The sequence below is a fragment of the Myotis yumanensis genome, unplaced genomic scaffold, assembly GCF_028538775.1.
Source record: "Myotis yumanensis isolate MYYU_CA2020_CCGP unplaced genomic scaffold, mMyoYum1.0.hap1 SCAF_7, whole genome shotgun sequence".
Lineage (NCBI taxonomy): Eukaryota > Metazoa > Chordata > Mammalia > Chiroptera > Vespertilionidae > Myotis > Myotis yumanensis.
The window spans coordinates 69795691-69812874 of NW_027223758.1; the positions used below are offsets into that span (position 1 = coordinate 69795691).

Here is a 17184-nt window from a genome sequence, read left to right on the forward strand (position 1 = left end):
GAGGAAGCTGACCAACAAGCTCAGTGTGAATGTGAAAAAAAGAAAATCCTGAGGAACAATGACACTGTGACTTCTCTATCCCTCAGATCCCGTGCTAGGAGAACCAGGCTACTGCCTTGTATGATGGGGAATAAGACCAGATGACTTCAGTTTGGATTGAGTATATTACATAGGTTCAAACAAGGGAAGAACAAAGTTATACCTGAACTATGGTCCCTATAATGCTTATGCACCCAACCAGGGACTTCATTATTTGCAAATATCAGCAAGGATGATTCTGATTTAATCACCTTACAGGGCAGACTCATCTTCTAAGTACTCCTCAACAGCCATTAGTTTCTGGCCATTTCTCAAGATTATCCATACATTATGGCAGAGAGCTTACTAGACTTCTAATAATAGAATCTTCTATGACATGGAGACACCATCTGAAGCTGAGGACTAGAAGGGACATTTTAAGAGAGCAAAAAGCAAAAAAAAAAAAAAAAAGAAAAAGAAAGAAATATTTAATTACAGAAACAGAGCCAATAGGCTCTTCGAACTCTAACAATCAAGACAGGCTCAGAGCACTGAATGTAGTTATAAGCGCTGGCACACCAGTTGAGGTTTTTTACTGGAATGTCCCAAAGGAACTTCGATGAGGACATGATATTATTCAGGGAGTTGCAAGACGTCCAGAATGAACATATGAACACTGACTGCCTGTCCTAGTCTCTTAGGACCCATACACATAGAATAGCTCACTGAACAAGTAACTGATTCTTCTTTTCTCTTTTGCTTTGTTACTCCTCACCAGAGGATATTTTTTCCATTGATTTTCAAAGAGTGTGAGGGAGGAAGGGAAAAGAAAGAGAGAGAGGGAGGGGGAGAGAGAGAGAGGAAAAGAGAGGGAGGGCGAGGGGGGGGGGAGAGGGGGGGAGAGAGAGAGAGAGAGACAGAGAGAGAGATGAGAGAGACACATCGACTGGTTGCCTCCGCACACTCTAACCACGGAGCCATACCAGCCAGGGCAATAATTGATTATCTTAAAGAACTAATACAGCAGGTAGCTCCTCTTACAACTGTTCAACCCTATAGCTATAGTGCAAGAGCAGCCATAGAAATAGTGCAAATAAATTAACGTGGCTGTGTTACAATAAATTTACAAAAACAAGTGGCAGGCCATATTTGGCCTGCAGGCCGTGGTTTCGCAATCCCCTGCATTAGAGGATGGGATGCTAGCAGTCAAAGGCATGCAGTGTTAAGAGTTTTAAAAATAATCATCTATGGTCATCTGAAGCAAAGTCCATACTGAAGGCAAAGCTATTGCAAACTCAGTGGTTGCTGTGCAGACCAATGAGGGACACGAGGAACGTAAAGGTCATGAATTGGGTTAACTGCACCTAACTGCCCTGGAGACCGTAAAGAAAATTACAAGCTCACGCTATAGGGCTGTGTTAGGGCATTAATTTCTGATGTCAAATATCAAATGTCGTTTGTGCTGAAGAAGTGAGTCAAGGCTGCAGTGGTGTTTTCTCTAAAACAGTCCCCCTACTGTGGCTGGGCACTTCTCATGGAACATGCTCCCTGATTGCTTTTTTTTCCATTTGTGTAACATTCAAGCCCAGATCCATCAACTTCCTGGAGACTCTATAAGCTACCTTTCTGCTTATACAGCTAGAATGGATTTTGTCATTTGCTACTAAGAATTCTGACCAATACCTAGTAAGCACCTCAATTATAGTTCTCAGCACAGCACATTATGAATACTTGTTATATTTCTATCCATATGGACAATGTATATTCTTTATTCAACTTTGTAGCCCAGCACCTAGCACAATGCCTAGCAAATAGGACGCACCCAAAAGTAAGACGAATATACAGAATAGAAGAAAACACAAACACATGAAAACTCTTGCTTAAGTTAAAATGATGAGATAAGTAGCTTTACAATGATGTTTTAATATATTTTCTTGAGTTTCTAGGTCAAAGTTAATATCATTCACCCAAGACCAATTAGCATAGTAGGGACCACAAGTTCTAATAAAGAAAAATGCTTGCTGATTCTGTTTCCATTGATAAGATTGAACGGAGTTTCAAAGCTTTTAAGTTTTGTATGTTTATGTCCAGAACAATGATAGGAATGTGAAGTCATGATAAGAAAGGTGTGTTTCCTCCTGTGCTCACAACCTATCTTATAATACAACTAGGGGCCCAGTGCATGAATTCGTGCACCTTGAAAGAAACTGTGGGCTGCGAGGCTGCGGTGGGCACAGGATTGGGTCTCAGACCATCCTCCACACCCCTGCCTGGCTCCTCCCACCATGGCCCCCGGTCCCTTGTTTGCCGGTAGCCCTGCTCCTGCAGCCGCCGGGACCCCTCAGGGGATGTCAGACTGCCGGTTTCGGCCTATAGCTTGCATATAAGATCTTTGGTTAATCTCTTCCCTCCCTCCCCCCCTCTCCCTTTCCCTCTGAGATTCATCAGTCTGTTCCATGTTTCCATGCCTGTGCATTGAATGTCTGCCCCCTGGTGGTCAGTGTGTGTCATAGCTACTGGTGGAACAGTTCCTTAGGCTTTTATAGATATAGAAAAAAAGATGGGGAGTCACAGAAAGTTAAAAAAAAAAAGATCACTGGCCCTGTGTGGCTCAGTGGACAGAGTTTCTGCCTTTGGACTGAAGGGTCCCAAGTTTAATTTCAGTCAAGGGCATGTACCTTGGTTGCAGGCTCAATCTCTAGCTCCAGGCCAGGGCATGTGTGGGAGGCAACCAATTGATGTGTCTCTCTCACATCGATGTTACTCTCTCTCTGTTTCTCCCCAATCCTTCCACTCTCTCTAAAAATGTCAATGGAAAAAATATCATTGGGTGAGGATTAATCAAAAAACAAAAATAAATAAGTAAGATTACTTGATGAGGTGGCCTTGGGATCAGGCAAACAAAACCAAAAAGGTGAGCCTTCTGAAACTGATGGTCATAAAATTCATTATAACTCATGCTACATCACAATTTAGATAGAGCTTATAAACGAAATGAAGGTGTGCCCTTTCATGACATCAGAAACTAGCAACTTCAAAATGGGACAAAAATGAGATCAAAATCCTAACGCATCATGAGGCCTATGTTACTGCAGTAATAGTAGGTTTGGGGAAATGAAAAGGAATATTGAAAAAGAACTCAGTTTAAAACTGACATTTTCCTCACCTGCTGTGTGTGGGGAAGAGGGAGCTTTGACTTCAGGTTCTTATTCCAGTTACTTTGATATAAAAGATTCCATCCCCTAAAAGATGATCAAGACTCTGCCAGATTTTTCTTTCCCACAGTCAAAATTAATCTCTCCATCTAGCTGAGAAGGTAAGGTTAGTAAGTAGAGTCAAATCTCACACTGAAAATAACCCCTGGTGGATCTATAAATTTAAATGCAAAAAAATCAAGCCATAGAAGTACTAGAAAAATTCAGAGTACAACATTTTATAACTTCATAATGGGGGAGGCCTTTACAAATATGATATAAAATACAGAAGTCATTAAAGAAAATACTGATAAACTTGACAATGTGTAAATAAAATTATTTTGCATGGCAAAAATAATGATCAGCAAAGTAAAAATAAAATGTCACATTTGGGAAAAATGTATTTCATATGATGAATAACCTATTCCTTAATCTATAAAGAGCTTCTAGAATTGATAAAACAAAGTCCAATAACCCAAGGGGACAATAAGGTCAGAATATGAGCAGGGAATTTACAGAAAAGAAAATACATACAATTCTGAATATATGGAAAGTAGTCAACTTTAGTTGATATTCTATTTTTCCTCTACCACTGGATAATATCAAAAGTCTGATAATACACTGTTTGGTGTTAGAAAACAGGAATTTTCATCCATTTGTGATGTAGTCAGACATTGGTATAATATCATTTGGCAATCAAATAAATTCACACATCACTTGCCTTGGCAAAATCACTTTTAGGATTTTATCATAAAAGCATATACTCACAAGTGTGAAATGTGTATTCACCGAGTGTATTACAGCAAAAGATTAGAAATAATATAAATATCTATCAATAAGAGGTAGGTTAAATAAACCAAGACCTTTCCAAACCATAGAAGTATGTGTAGGCACAATAATTTAGACAATGATAATTATTTAGTGATACAAAAATATCCAAAATACTTATTTTTAAAAGCCTGATGTGGAACAATAGGAACAGTATACTAATACTACTACATTTGTAACAGGAAACACTGAGCATAGTTACTTTTATACATACAAAGTATCTCTAGAAGGGTGCATGAGAAATTGGAAATAATGGTAGCTCTCTACAGGGTAGCTGAAGGGTAAGAATGAAAGGAAGATTTTTCTTTTTTTTTATGGATATAGGATCCAATAACGAACTCTACCTTGAACTTGATTGTTTCTTAACTCTCCTCTAATCTAGCATAGCACCCCCATGTTTTGTAAAGAACTGATATCTTTACAGTAGTGAGATTTCTAATATCTGCAACATGATCTACCTCTCCCTTTATTTGGGTGTTCTTTAATGTCTTTCAATGAAGCCTTATGATTTTCTCTATAAGGATCTTCTATTTTTGATTCTGTTGTAAAGAGTATTTTTTAAAATTTAATTTTCTATTTGCAGCTTGTATATAGGAATATAATTGATTTGTATGTTGATTTAATATTCAGCAACCATGTAAAAACTTTAATAGATTTAATAATTTATATATAGAATTATTTTGTAATTTCTTTTTTTTTAATTTTCTGTATGGATTTGAGAGAGGGAAAGGGAGGAAGAGAAAGAAACATGAATTTGTTGTTCCACTTATTTATGCATTCACTGTTTGATTCTTGTGTGTGCCTTGACGGGGATCAAACCCACAAGTCAGCGTATCAGGACAATGCTCTAACCAACTGAGCTACCCAGCCAGGGCTATTCCTTAGTTTCTTAAAAGGAAAAAAAGGGAGGTGGAAAATGATTTCTCGATACATTTTTATGTTTGCTTATTTGTTTTTAATAAAAACAAAAACATTTCCAATTATAGACACTGAGAATAATTCTATCCATAATATCTTTTCTTATTTAATAATATCAACAATAATAAAAATAAGCACAGTAAAAGGTTAAATAGCCGAAACCGGTTTGGCTCAGTGGATAGAGCGTCGGCCTGCGGACTGAAAGGTCCCAGGTTTGATTCCGGTCAAGGGCATGTACCTTGGTTGCGGGCACATCCCCAGTGGGAGGTGTGCAGGAGGCAGCTGATCGATGTTTCTCTCTCATCGATGTTTCTAGCTCTCTATCTCTCTCCCTTCCTCACTGTAAAAAATCAATAAAATATATTTTTTAAAAAAAAAGGTTAAATAATTTCTGGCACCATGTCAAAAATACAGATGTTGAAATAGAACACTTAAACTAAATAAGCTTCACTAGATTCCTAAAACCCAAAATGGAAACAATGTTTAAGATATTTATCTTTATAGATTTCAGAGAGGAAAGGAGAGGGGGAGACAGACAGAAACATCAATGATGAGAATCATTCATTGGCTGCCTCCCGCATATCCCCCACTGGGGATCGAGCCTGAAACCCAGCCTGTGTCTTGACTGGGAATCGAACTGTGACCTCCTGGTGCATAGGTCGACATTCAACCACTGAGCAACACCACCCAGGCTGAAACAGTTTTTAATACCCTACTCTTAGAAAAAGAAAATGTCACATGTTCTGTAGGTAACAAAGATAATCAGTAAGGTGATTCCCACTCTCTTTAGCTCACCTTCTACTGGACAAAGGGAAATTAAAATAGATAATTTCAGACAGTATCAAATTCAATTAAGAAAATGAAAACAGTAAAGGGACAGGTGAATGAAGTGGGGAGAGCAGGCTACCTTACAGTGGTCAGGAAGGCTGCCCCAAGGAGGTGACATTTGAGATAAGATCTACTATTAAGGGAAACTGGGTAAATGGTACATGGATCGCTCTGTATTATTTTCTACATCTGCATATGAATCTGCAATTATCTCAAAAAGCCCCCCCTCAAATCACCCTGGCTGCTATGTGAACATTTATATACATACATACATGCATACATACATAATAGGTATACATACATAAAACCTTTGTAAACTTTAATATATAGCTTATATAGTTTAAGTATTTTATTTAACCCAGTATTTCTAAGACATTATCATTTCAACAGGTAATCAATATAAAATGATTAATGACATATTCTTTATCTTTGCACAAAGTCTTTGAAATCTAATGTGGTACAACACATCTCAATTCAGAATAGCCACATTTCAGGTGCTCAAAAGTCACAGGTTGGGTGTGGAGAGAGCAGAGCGCATGAAGAATGGCTTCTCTGTGTACAACACATCCAACAGCAACTTGGGCTTACTCCTCATGGGTGGCAGAATACTATGGCCTTCCTGTGACATTACACCCTATACATAAAAAAAAAAAAGTCACAGGGAGCTAACAGCTACCTACCATATTGGACAGCACAACTATACAGTTCTATCTAAGGCCTTTGATCATTTGTCCTTTAGCCCTGACCTTTGTTTCTCTTAGTATTCACTCCCCTTACCTCAGTTTTACTGAGACATATTTGACATATAACACTGCATTAGTTTTAGATATACAAGCATAAATCTTATTGTGGGACAAGAAAGGAATCAGGGAGACCTGTGAGGAGGCTGCTGTTACTGTCTGATGGCTCACAGGCTGAATCGTGGAGAAGGGGGTGTTTTGTTGCTATAGCAATGTAACCAAATTGAACTGTGTGTGAATAAGTTAGTGAGAGCAAGGAAGGAGGTTTTCAGTTTAAGCAACTAGGTATCTAAATCACATCTACCTAACAGTGCTTCTATGAGAATCAAATGAACCAAATATGCAGAATACCCAACAAAATGCAAAGCACATATGTAAATACTCAATACATGCCGAAATTAAAGAAAAAAATTGATTCTGAAGTTCCAGCACATAAAAAAATAAGGTACAGATACTGGGTAAAATCCCCCAATTCCTTCAGAACTTAGAACTAGTACCAAATTTCACTTTCCAATGATTAACAAGGAAGATCAAGGAGTACATTTAGACCTCTTTTCACTCAGACATAAATACATATCAAAGTAAAAAATTCCCATAATTATAAAAAATCCAAAGTTTTTCCTGTCAACTCAATTTAGAAGTTTAAATTAGATTTAAATAGCAATTTAAATTAAAAGTAGTGTATCTTTTTCTTCTTCTTTTTAAATCCTCACCTGAGGATATTTTTTCCATTGATTTCTAGAGAGAGAGTGGATGGGAGGGAAGAGAAGGAGAGAGAGAAACACTGATCTGAGAAAGACATATTGATTGGTTGCCTCCCACAGGTGCTCCTACCCGGGCTGAGGAACCTGCAACCGAGGTATGTGCTGGGAATCGAACCCAAGAACTCTTTGGTCCATGGGCCAATGCTCTAACCACTGAGCAACCAGCTAGGGCTAAAGTACCATATCGTTTAATACAACATTGGCTAGATGACTAAGATATGTTTTGTGCTAGATCCTTTGAAAAGAAATATATATTTTTTAAAATATATTTTATTGATTTTTTACAGAGAGGAAGGGAGAGAGATAGAGAGTTAGAAACATCGATGAGAGAGAAACATCAATCAGCTGCCTCCTGCACATCTCCCACTGGGGATGTGCCCGCAACCCAGGTACATGCCCTTGACCGGAATCGAACCTGGGACCTTTCAGTCCGCAGGCCGACGCTCTATCCACTGAGCCAAACCGGTTTCGGCTGAAAAGAAATATTAATAAAATACAGTAGGTCCCCGGGTTACGTCGGAGATCCGTTCCTACTGCACGAGGTAACGCGATTTTCGCCCTAAGTCGGAACCCACCTACATAAGCACCTACGTCACTCACATGGAGCACATACACAGCAGTAATGAAGTGAAACAGTAAAAAAAAATTTAAAAGAAAGATAACAATTCCTGACCTTTACTTGTGGTAAATAAATAATAAAAAACATAAAGCACATATGTACATACGTAGAAATGACGGAACTTTATTTTTTTAATAAATAAATGGGAGATGGCGACATAATCACAAAACGATGTACGTCAAGTCCGACATAACCCGAGGACTGTCTGTATACTGAAATCCGGGGGGAGAGGGGGATCAAGAAAAGAGACTATGTAATAAAATATTTAAACAGGATAGTCTATGGAAAGTCAAGTTAAGAGTTCATATGTCATTCAGGCCAAAGAATGGCATTAGGATATTGTTCTTTTTGAGCTAAAACTGTACTTTGTATTTATTTGTTTTTGTTATTTGAGGATGAGAATGGGTCTTTAATTTGTTTGACTGAAGAAGTTTATAAAAGTACCAGATGCTATAAATCACAAATGGAAAGGCTAAATTTTTACTACTGAAACAACAAGAATCAAACTTTTAAAAAGTCAAACCTGATAGCAAGTGGTCATTTGAAAAGAGAAAATCTTCCTGAGAATTTAAGTTTAGGGCACTGACTTTCTGACCTGGATTTATACAACTCTCATACCCAAGGAGATGTGACAGCTGACTGTCCTTCCAAACAAACACTGCAGACATTTATTATAACCATCAGGGATATTCCACTTCTCTTCCCACAGTATCTACTAATTCTTATCTCAGACAGACTTGTATTCATGTGGTTTGGATGAATGTTCTGTGTAAATAGAATTCTTTACAGTACCGAGGAGAAAAGAAAGTGTTTAAAACTTAGTCTTCATTAAAAAACATTTTTTTAGAGGAATTCTGGCTTTGGGAAAGCTATTTTAATTAGGAGTTGAGTGAAGTGTTGTAAAGAAAAATATAGACAAGTGAAGACAGTGTTTATATTTCAAAGATGGTGAAACAGATTCTGCTGCAAAAATTTTTCCAACACTAATCCCCAGCAAACAGTTCCTTAGAAAAACTATTTTTAATCCCTTTATCAACTTGGTTGATAAGTATTTCATTTCTTGTACATACATGGACAAGCTATATAAAGAAAAATTATTTCCATGCTTTAGAAACAAACATTTTGCAGAAGGAAACGAAGCTTGCTGCACTACAATGTCTATTTGCTAGGCTGAAAAAGAACTCTGGGGCCCACTAATATGAAGCACCAGAAGGAGAGTCCATAAAAGGAATAAGTCTGACTTCCCCGAAACTCCAGAAGCACCGTCCCTCAGTCCAGAACACCACTCTGGGAAATTGTGTTTACTGCTAATTACCCCAGAACACATGTGCATGAATAATTTCATTACCAAGTGTGGTATATGAGATGCTATTATCACTCCCATTTCTTCAGATAAAGAAACTGCAGCTCAGAAACGTTGGTGTCCAAAGTCACCAAGTTAGTTAGTAAGTGTCATGGCTACCAAACTCAGCTCCCTCAGGCTATGCAGTAGCGGCGGTAATGGCAATGACAGTAATGGTGGGAGCAGTGAGGCACCTAAGTCACACTTACTATGTGCTGAGCATTATTCTTTGCCCCATTCATGTCAACTCATGTAACCTTCACGACACCCCCATGAAGTACATAGGCAGGTTCGTCTTTGGGCCACCAATCTTGCCACCATACATCCCTGCTTCTTTCCCCACAAATTAAAATGAGCACCCCAAAGTCCTTATGTTTTCTCTACCCTCATCCCAAATCAAAATTGGCTCTAATGTATTGATAATTATTGAAGTTGAATGATGGATAATGGGGATTTCTTTATACTAGTCTAATTTTATATTTAAAAATTACCTTTTAAAACTTTAACATTTTTTACTCTAATGTGGCATCTAATCTATTGAAGAGCCTAGAAGACTAGCCTCCACTAACAATGAATTTAAAGGAAGTTATGGCCCAGCTGGCGTGGCTCAGTGATTGAGCGTCAACCTATGAACCAGGAGGTCACAGTTCAATTATTGGTCAGGGCACATGCTCGGGTTGCAGGCTCGATCCCCAGTGGAGGGGGGGAGAGGGGGCATGCAGGGGACAGCCAATCAATGATTCTCTCTCATCATTGGTGTTTCGATCTCTCTCTCCCTCTCACTTATATATATTTAAATATATATAAGTATATATATATATATATATATATATTTAAAAATATTTAGAAAAAAAGGGAAGTGTTATGGAAGATAGCTAAGTAATAAGAGAAGAAAGTCATATTATTCCATGAACATAAAATGAGTGCCCATTATGTTAGGATAAATAAAGGTCTAATGCAGCGGTTCTCACCCTTTCACAGGGGTTGCCTAAGACCATCGGAAAACACATATATAATTACATATTGTTTTTGTGATTAATCACTATGCTTTAACAATGAAAATACATCCTGCATATCAGATATTTACATATGATTCATAACAGTAGCAAAATTACAGTTATGAAGTAGCAACAAAAATAATTTTATGGTTGTGGGTCATCACCACAACATGAGGAACTATATCAAAGGGTCGCGGCATTAGGAAGGTTGAGAACCACTGGTCTAATGTAGGTTTCTGTCCTCAACTAGCTAGGGGTTTAGTAGCAGACCAAAACAAGTGCAAAAGTAATTATAGAGGATGATTATTTATGAGAAATGCTATAAAAAGAAAAGTTCAAAGTGCTATGTGAATTGGAAAAAGAAATCACGTCAGGACAAATTCCATTACACGTGATTCTCTGGGACAATCCAAACTTTTTTGGTGTAATAAGCACTAAACATTATCTAAACTCAGTTGAGTGGCCCACAAGAAGAAATGGAGCTAAACCCAAAACCAAAATTAGGGCTGGAATGCCCACACGCCCTCTAATATGGTATTATAATCGTCTCCAGACAGAAATCCAGGCCTCTGGGTGAAAAGGGGCAGAATTCCTCAAAAGTCAGGATCAAAACATACTTATTAGAGAAAATTTAGCTGCAAAGAAAATCACTATAACACCACTTACAACACAAAAAGCTGAAAAACCATGTATATGTCCAACAACAGGGTTTGGTGATATTATTCATGTCAACTGATGCACAGTAATCCATACATAACAATTTAAAAAGAAATAAAGTAAACGTCCTCTCCCTGATGTGATCAGGACTAATAATGGCAGAATTCATTAAAAACAACAGCTGGTTAAAGAGAGGAATCATTCAAAATGTACTACAAAGCCACTGTAATCAAAACAGCCTGGTACTGGCACAACAACAGGCATACAGACCAATGGAACAGAACAGAGACTCCTAGAAATTGACCCAAACCATTACGCTCAATTAATATTTGACAAAGGAGGCAAGAGCATATAATGGAATCAAGACAGTCACTTCAATAAATGGTGCTGGGAAAACTGGACAGGTAGGTGCAAAAAAATGAAACTAGACCACCAACTTACACCATATACAAGAATAAACTCAAAATGGATAAAAGACTTAAATGAAGTCGGGAAACCATAAAAATTCTAGAAGAAACTACAGGCAGCAAAATCTCAGACATCTCTCGGAGCAATGTTTATGGATACATCTCCTAGGGCAGTGGTTCTCAACCTTCTGGCCCTTTATTAAATACAGTTCCTCATGTTGTGACCCAACCATAAAATTATTTTCGTTGCTACTTCATAACTGTAATGTTGCTACTGTTATGAATCGTAATGTAAATATCTGATATGCAGGATGGTCTTAGGCGACCCCTGTGAAAGGGTCGTTCGACCGCCAAAGGGGTCGCGACCCCCAGGTTGAGAACTGCTGTCCTACGGCAAAGGAAACTAAGAAGAAAATAAACAAACGGGATTACATCAAAATAAAAAGCATCTGCACAGCAAAAGAAATCAGAGAGCCTGGATTCATTTTGCAGCCCCTAATGAAGTAATAGGTTTAGGCAATGGTCATGAATAACTGCTAAAACCATTCTGTGAAAGACTGGTGAGAAACTTATATTGGATAGAGCATGCAAACAATACCTGAATCCAATGATTAATCTTAATATCACACAACACCAAGAGAACTAGAATTCTACTGCCTATTGATGTGCCCTGACCAGGAATTGAACGTGACCTCCTGGTTCATAGGTCGACACTCAACCTCGCCATGCTGGTCAGGCCAACCTTATTTTTTCAACAAATAAAAGGCAAGGAGGATAGGAAAAAAAAGAGAGAGAGAGAGAGAAATTGCTGTAAGTCAGTGACTAAGACAATCAATTAGCTATTACAGGTGGACCTTGTTTGGATCCCAATTCAAACAAAGCAAAGGGAAAAAACCACACATTTATGAAATAGTTGAAGAAACTGAATATCAAAGGGATATTAAGTAACATCTTGGAATTACTACTGTCTATCTTTCTTAGGTGTGATAATGATATTGTGATTATAGAGAAAAAGTCCTTATCTCTTAGGTATGCATATTGAAGAATTTATGAATGAAATATGATGTCTAAGATTTGCTTTAAAATATTCTAAGGCAGGGAGGGTGTGTATGGGGGTATATATGAAATAAAATTGGCCATATGTTGATAACTGTTGAAGCTGGGATTGGGTATAGGTATTTATTATAATATCCTTTGTACTCTTGTACATCCTATATAACAAAGAGCTAATATGCAAATGGTCATCACAACCTCATGCCATCACACTGTAATAGCTCAGACACTCAACACTGGGGAGAAAGGAATGGGGACCAGCCAGGCACAAATGAGAGAGGAATGGGGACCAGCCAGGCACAAATGAGAGAGGAATGGGGACCAGCCAGGTTGTGGCCTGGGAAAGGGACAAGTCACCCACCCCGTGGTCCCGGGCACCAGTGGCTGCACCTGCGGCATGGGAGAGGGACAAGCCGCGTGCCCCACGGTCCCAGGCACCAGCGCCTGCGGCTGTGACCTAGGAGAGAGACAAGCTGCCCGCCCCACGGTCCCAGGTGCCTGCGGCTGCGGCCTGGGTGAAGTCACCCGCCCACAGTCCCCTGCAGCTGCGGCCGGCCCGGGAGAAGCCGGCCCAGGTCCTGGGTGCCTGCAGCCAGCCAGAGAAGGGAAGCCCAGGTCCCGGGGACCTGCAACAGGCCGGAGGAGGGAATCCTGGGTCCCAGGTGTGGGGCGAGGCAGAGGAGATTAGGGGCAATCAGGCAGGCAGGCAGAGGTGATTAGGGGCGATCAGGCAGGCAGGCAGGCAGGCAGGTGAGCGGTTAGAAGCCAGCGGTTTCGGATTGCGAGAGGCAGTCGGACATTCCCCGAGGGGTCCCGGATTGGAGAGGGTGCAGGCCAGGCTGAGGGATGCCCCCTTCCCGTCCCCCGTGCATGAATTTTGTGCACCAGGCCTCTAGGGTTTAATATTTTCCATAATAAGAAGCTATCCTATATAATAAAGAGGTAATATGCAAATTGACCATCACACCCTCACACAAGATGGCCACTCCATGTGGTCACAAGGTGGCCAGCAGGGAAGGGCAACTAGGGGCAACCAGGCCGGCAGGGGAGCAGTTAGGTGTCGATTAGGCTGGCAAGGGAGTGGTTAGGGGGCAATCAGGCAGGTAAGCAGTTGGGAGCCAGCAGTCCCGGATTGTGAGAAGGATGTCCGACTGTCGATTTAGGCCCGATTCCTGGAACATCCCCCAAGGGGTCCCAGATTGGAGAGGGTGCAGGCTGGGCTGAGGGACACCCTCACCCTCCCCACCCCCACCCCCCCCCACCCCAGTGCACAAATTCTGTGCACCAGGCCTCTGGTATAAAAAGAAAACCTGGATTCAAACTCCAAGGTTTATTAAATGTAGGACCTGGGAAATCTCTGGAATCCTCTGATCTTCAATTTTTTCATCTGAAAATGGGAATGATAATCCCTACCTCATAGAATTGTTTTGAGGAATAAATGAGATCATGGATTTGACATCATTTGGAAATCCAACTCTTAAAAACTGCATAACTCTTACAAATGTTAGCAAAACAGTTCTCTCTCTCTCTGAGGCACTCAGGAAGCAGAGAGAGGTTGTAGGTTTGTGGGCGGAGAAATGGTAATGAGCTGAATTCATCTGGATTCTTAAGAATTTTTGTTTTGTAATACCTACTTAATATGACACTGTTTACTTTGTATTGGCCCTTTTCTCTCAAAAGGAAAGTGTCAAAGATATTTGCAATAAATTGAAGTTCTCTAACTTGAGTTGCTTATATTTCTTGTTTACTTTCATATTTCCCCTATTAAACATAGAAAGTAAACTTACAGGAGACTGTGCTGTTGAGATAAAACTGAACACAATTAGAAATCAATGTAATCTAAATTGGACTTTAAAATATTCCAGGTGCATTTAGAAGAATAGATATGTATCTTTCAGCACTAATGCTTCATCTCAAAATAAAAGGAAGTTAACGGAGGTTCAAGCCTAAGGGACACAAAGGGAAATTTGGGAAAATTTGGCTTTAGTTTGCAGAATGGGTTGGAGGGAGAGTCAGAGCGACTCTCTACAATACATTTCTGATTAAGTCATTTCCCTTCCATTCAATGGCTTCCCTCAGCTTTCAGGAAAAAGTCCAAGCTCCTGAACAAAGGCTCAGGTGGCTCTGGGGCTTGCCACACCCTCCAGGACTGATGGCCCCTTCCCACCACAGGAGGGAAGGCTTCCTCCACCACTCCTCTTCCCTGCCGCTTAGTTGTCAAATCCTGTTGCTTCTCCTGAAATGTCTCTCAAATCTGCCCCATCCATCCCATTCCTGCAGCCACTGATCTAGGGCAGGCTGTTTTTTTTTTTTTTCTTTCTTTATAACCTGTAGTCCTCCATCTCCCCAAACAGGGTAAATATATCCATACTGCTTTTTCTGATTATGAAAGCAATTCATGCTAATAAAAAAAAGAAAAATAATGCAGTAAGAATAAGTCTCCCCATGATCTCGTGACACAGACATAAAGAATTTATCTTTCTAGTACATTCGTGTTCATGGCAGCATTATCACAAAAGCCCAAATCAGGAAGCAACCCCAATGTCCAACTATGGAATGAATAAACAAAATGTGTATATACATACACTGTATATACAAAATGCTTTGGAATATTATTCATTCTTTTTTAATATTTTTATTTATTGCTTTTAGGGAAAGAGAAACATCAATTTTGTTCCACTTACTTTTCATTGGTTGATTCCTGTATGTGCCCTGACTGGGGATTGAACCCACAACCTTGGTATATTGGGATGACAGGGAAATATTATTCATTCTTAAAAAGGAAGAAAATTCTGACACATGCTACAACATAGATGAACTGTGAAAACATTATGCTAAATGAAATAAGCCAATCACAAAAAGATAAATATCATATGATTCCACTTATATGAAGTATCTAGAGTAGTCAAGTTCATACAAACAGAAAACAGAATGGTGGTTGCCAGGGACTGGGTGGGGGAGGGGGGGGAGGGAGCAGGAATAGGAAGTTGTTGTTTAATGGGTATGAAGTTTCAGTTTCACAAGATGAAAAGTTCAGGAGATAGATTATACAACAATATGAATATAATTGCACAACAATATATCTTTAACATTATTCAGTTGTACACTTAAAAATGGGTAAGATGATAAATTTTATGTTATGGGTATTTTACAATTAAAAATAAAATAATTTTTTTCTTTTTTTTAATAAAAATTCTTTTGAAGAACTCATCTTTCCAAACTTGTTTTTCTATAAGTATGTATGTATACATCTAAAGAGTAAAAATAGGAACGTACTGTAATCTGCTTTTCATACCTAGCCATATGATGTTAAACATCTTTCTCTTATATATACTCTAGAGGCCCAATGCACGAAATTCGCGCAAGGGGCTCGGCCCTCGCAGCCATGGCTTTGTCCGGAAGGACGTCCGGAAGGTCGTTAGGCTGTCTGGTCTAATTAGCATATTATGCTTTTATTATTATAGATAGTTCTGTTATAGGCACCTCTCACCCACACCAGAGAGGTGTTACCTGACAGGACAGCCTCCTGAGCCAGTGGGAAAGGGCTGCCCCCGACCCTGATCCTTGTTTTCTCATATAAATGAATCTATATTAGACTTTGACTGCATTGTGAAAACCCAATTTATTAAAGCATAAATCTTTATTGAAAAAAGCAAAAGCAAAGCAAGCAAACCTATACACCTGGCTAATGAAGCGCAGACCAGCTCTCAGCTAATCTGAAGAGCAAGTTGGGTGGGGGTTTTAAGGGTTACCTAGCCTCCTGCCTGTGGGCTTCAGAATTCCTCTGCTGACTATTTTGGCACAGATTAATTCTCAAGGTCCCTTTTTTTTTTTACTTTGTTGTGGCCTTCCCAGAACTCATGAAAAGCACCTGGCAACTTTATCTTGCCAAGCCTTGAGCCTGCTGGCTTCTCTGCTTAGGGAGTAAAATGGCCCTATTTTTCCTTTCCCCTTTCTGCATTCACTCATTAGGGAGGTTTTATTAACCATTTGCTCTGTGTCCCTGGCTGGGGAAGATAATGGCTTGTTAGTTACAAGCTGACTGCAAACTGCCCACATTGTTTGGCCTTGTTTTAACTTTCCTGTCTCAGTTTCCCTATTCCTCTGGCCCTGGAATCCTGTAACAGTTCCCACTTCATTCTTTTTTAATGACTAGTAGTACCCATTACATGACTGCACCATATTTTAATCAGTCTGTTTGCAGTTTTTTAATATCATTAAAACATCAGACAACATCTTTGTGTATTTTCTCATTCTCTTATGACAAACATCTGGTTTTTTACATCCCTTTTGGATATCGCTATCCTGATTTTCCCAAGGGAAAAAAGTATCTCCTCTTCACCCAGACACCTGTCCTTCACCCTGCCTCCTTCCTCCAGCCAATTCTTGTTCTATTTGGCTAGCCTGGGCATATTTATTCTAATGTTTATCCCTGGTATTTATTTTTCATATTGCCACTGTATTTCTCCTATAATTACATTTTCGGACTATTATTGCTTGCATAATACAATTGTCTATCTTGTAGCTGCTTGTTTACTTAATCCTCTATCTAATTATTTTAACTTAATTCTGTTGAATTTTCTCATCAGATAATCATATCATAGACAGACAATCCTGTCATCTAGATAGTGATTAAGACTAAAAGCTCCAGCCCCAACCAGTTTGGCTCAGTGGACAGAGTGTTGGCCTGCGAACTGAAGGGTCCCGGGTCCGATTCCAGTCAAGGGCATGTACCTTGGTTGTGGGCACATCCCCAGTAGGGGGTGTGCAGGAGGCAGCTGATCAATGTTTCTCTCTCTTCGATGTTTCTAACTCTCT

General features: G+C 39.5%; 1 protein-coding gene and 1 non-coding gene across 2 annotated transcripts in view; one reads left to right on the forward strand and one right to left on the reverse strand.

The window, feature by feature from the left end:
- PKIG (cAMP-dependent protein kinase inhibitor gamma) overlaps nt 1-17184 on the reverse strand; it is a 63759-nt gene that overhangs the window by 43787 nt on the left and 2788 nt on the right. The window lies entirely within an intron of this gene.
- Nucleotides 6300-6428, forward strand: LOC139014797 (small nucleolar RNA SNORA11). The gene has a single exon (XR_011472343.1). It is a non-coding gene; the product is annotated as a small nucleolar RNA SNORA11 (small nucleolar RNA).